The following is a 3,923-nucleotide window of genomic DNA, read 5'->3' on the forward strand; positions in this document are numbered from 1 at the left end:
TGAGAAACCTTTTGAGATCTCTCATTTACCCCATTCCAAAGGAAAGGCCACATTGCAGAGTTTTCTCAGAATATATCACACAATTTTTGTAATGGACTCCATCTCCCCCCTGCCACATATGTGCACGATGTCCTCCAAAAAAAGCTAAATCTTAGAGATTGCAGATGATGCACAATTGTTGTCAGGCATTAGTAGCAAAAAAAGAAAACCTGGCAGGGGGTAGGAACTGTGCTCTTGCCACAGTTGAGGAAACTATTGGAGAAACTTCTTGAGAATTTATCCTGTCCCTGGAGAAATTTGATGAAATGCTCCCCCTGCTCACCATTTCTCTGCCTTCAAATAGGATGGAGAGTTTTGATCGGGCCATTTGCACACAGCTCCTGTTTATTTGCACACATTATGAATCACTTTTTCGAATGAGCCTTAATCTTCTCCATTAGTTCCATCAAGGAAAAGCATCATCCTTCTCAAAAGAGGCATTACACAAAAACGAGAAGCCTGTCAGCCCGACAATAAGCACATTTATTCAAAAGTCGGTCCCTCTCCTTTCAATGGACTTTTCTGGTAAAATGTGCTTAGGTTGGCAGTCTATCCTTGCAATTCACTTTGCGCAGCATGGAATTTGACTCCAACCATTTGTGCAGAAAAGGCAATGAGGCAGGACTAATCTTACCAACTAAGATAGTTACCGTCCCGTAAAAACTAAGATCTCAAAGAGGGAGATAAGTTGGCTCTCCAATTAATCTGGCCACCAAGGGTGTTTCATTGAGAAGTATATTTTAAAAAAACTTCCTTACATTTGGTAGATCATTTAGTACATTCAGAACAAGCTTCAGATTCCCAGTCAGAAGCCACCTCAAAGCCTTCATAGAGATGGATTTGTGTCATAATTATACCATAGCTTTGAAAGAACTATACCATATTGAAGAGAAGATGACTAAGATTCAATATTGGACAGACATGAATGAATGATTTCATGGAAACTACTGAACAGAGTCAACATTTAGAAATCAACATGCCAGAAAATATTTAATCCCATGGTGTTTAATAAATATGTGATAATCAGGCAGGGAAATTGACCTCATTGAACCCCACCCATCATAATATTTCCCTCTAAACCATGATGGGAAATGGTGCAGAGTAGCTTTTGTCTCACTACATCAGGAACATAGGAAGCTGCCTTATATTGAGTTAGACCATTGGCCAATCTAGCTCAGTACAGTGGTACCTCGGGTTACATACGCTTCAGGTTACAGACTCCCCTAACCCAGAAATTGTACCTCGGGTTAAGAACTTTGCCTCAGGATGAGAACAGAAATTGTGGTCATGCGGTGCGGCGGCAGCAGGAGGCCCCATTAGCTAAAGTGGTCTTCAGGTTAAGAACAGCTTCAGGTTAAGAATGGACCTCCGGAACGAATTAAATACTTAACCCGAGGTACCACTGTATTGCCTAGGTCAGGGGTCAGCAAACTTTTTCAGCAGGGAGCTGGCCTACTGTCCCTCAGACCTTGTGTGGGGCCAGACTATATTTTTGGGGGGAAATGAACAAATTCCTATGCCTCACAAAAAATCCAGAGATGCATTTTAAATAAAAGACACATTCTACTCATGTAAAAACACAGTGATTCCCGGACTGTCCACGGGCCAGATTTAGAAGGTGATTGGGCTGGATCCAGCCCCCAGGCCTTCGTTTGCCTACCCATGGCCTAGGTTGACTGGCAGTGGCTCTCCTGAATTTCAGACAGGGTTCTCTCGCAACCCCACCTGGAGATGCCGGGGACCGAACCAGGGGAAATGTTATAGCTGGTGTTATATTTCCCATTACAGAGCATGGTAGAACACAGAGCATCGTTTTATTCAGAGCAGTCGAGGAGCTGAATCACAAACTGAAGCAGAGAATGCACAGAGCGGCTCACAAACAGACCAGAATATTCATACACACAGAGATTCATGGTGAATCTTGGGGTCTGTGCACACTCCTCATATAAACAGCTCTTGGACATTTGTCATTTGGGGCAGGCAGGAGATTTTGGATGCCCTCCTAATATTTTTTCTGCAGAAGTTAGGATGTTTCATTCGGGAAAATACTCTTCTGTTCTCCCTGAATATAGACTGATATCCAATGTATATGTTATTTTTATAATATAAATAATATCATGCTCAGCATACCGCACTTGCTGACCATCGTACAATTTTTTTACAATCAGGAGAAAGGCTGTTTGTGCATTGTTATTGATATCCAAAATTGTGCCAAGCATCATGGTATTGCTAGAATGAAGACCCTTTCTCCCTTTCCTCCCTCTCTCTCTCTCTCTCTCTCTCTCTCTCTCTGTGTGTGTGTGAAGGCTTCCTTTAATAGCTCTGAATTGTGGGCAAAGCATAAATATGGCTTTTCTGTGGCTAGGACTATCACCCATCTTATTTATGACTGACCTGGTTGGGTACCGGTGACCTTGGGGAGTTTAATTGAGGCTGGGATTATATGACACAGCTTGAAGCCACCTGAATTTAAAGGGTGCGACACATATGCTCTCATTTCGATTCTCCTGTGTGAATGGCACCACTGTTCTTATCTCTTGGAATAATGTCTAAATATGTAAGCCATATGACAGTAAAACGGCCTCCCAGTGCCACTGGAATCCTGCTGCCTTCCCCAGCAATTTCCCCCCTTCTTATATCATTTTTTTACAGCCAACTCTTAACTTTTTTATGAATGTGATTTTGGCAAAGAATTGAGCTTGTAAAATATAGGTGGGGGGGAGGAGGGGGGAGATACATGGACACAATGTACTTAGCTCTCTGTATTGAGATTGTATTTAACATCCCTTTAATTAAATTGTTAACATGCCTGATGAATGTCCCTTCCTTTCACCCTGCCCATTTCACTGAAAAGTAATAAATTCTTAAAGTCACTTAATGCAACTGAATATTTTTTTTTGTTGGGGGGTGAGATTGAGAAAGCAGGGAAGGCTCATAAGAAAAAAGGGTAGAATAAAGCGGAATGGCTGAGATATCAGCTAGCCAGTGTGATATTTTCTCACTGGTGGCTGTCCCAAGATAGATATAAACAGCTCTACTTAAGCTTGCCTGAATTTGCAGGATAAAAAGAGAACACCATTGCTGTTGTTTTATGACACAGACAATTGCCACTAGACACTGAACAGATGATCTTCAACTTATATCATTTACATTCTCAGTTGATCTTCTTCTAACCAGAGTCCTCAATGGGCTTATATATTTTTTCCCTTGCAGCCAAAACCAGCACCAGAAATCAGTGGAGTCAAGGAACTGCAAGGCCCATAACCGTTAAGAGCCTTAACTACCGAAGCTGATCATCACCATAAGGGATAGGGGAGATATTTTGTGCAGTCCACATATTAATGCAGACTTATTTAATTCACACTCCCCTCACAAAAAAAGTGAATTAAAATGCTATCCTTTCAAATTTGCACTTCTCTAGAATTTGCAATGCAGTTCCGCAACCATTTTTCTTTTCTTTACTGAAGTATGTATATTAGGAGAAAGTCTGGGTAAAAATGCATGTATTAGTGAAAATAGCAGGTTTTATTTTTAACAAAATGCAAATTGATGTCAAAATATGGCCAACTGAATTTAAGATAGGAAAAAGGGAGAAACTTAGAAAAAACGAAACTGCCAGATTTATCCATCCCATTTACCCTTTGGGTTCTTTCATGGTCTAGGCCATTTTCTTAAAAGGCTATTTTGGGGACTTCACCTAAACTGTTGGAGAATCTCAACCTTAATTGCCCTTTGGAAAATAAGTGACAAAGTGCCTCCCCCACCCCAATGTGACCACCAACAAGAAGGGAGGGGAACTTCAGATACAACTGGGGATCCAACCCACTGTATTTCCATATTGTTTAAGGAAGCAATAGGCTTGGCTCTTACTCATTCCAGATCCA

At 41.3% G+C, this 3,923-nt stretch overlaps 1 long non-coding RNA gene across 1 annotated transcript in view; it reads left to right on the plus strand.

The window, feature by feature from the left end:
• Window positions 1-3,445, plus strand: part of LOC308463677 — a 9,947-nt gene extending 6,502 nt beyond the window's left edge. The window contains exon 4 of the long non-coding RNA XR_013979678.1: window positions 3,253-3,445. This is a non-coding gene — a long non-coding RNA (uncharacterized lncRNA). The remainder of the gene's footprint in view (window positions 1-3,252) is intronic.
• Window positions 3,446-3,923: the final 478 nt, after the last annotated feature.

Source organism: Podarcis pityusensis (assembly GCF_964106645.2).
Source record: "Podarcis pityusensis genome assembly, chromosome: 14".
NCBI classification, from domain to species: Eukaryota; Metazoa; Chordata; class Lepidosauria; order Squamata; family Lacertidae; genus Podarcis; species Podarcis pityusensis.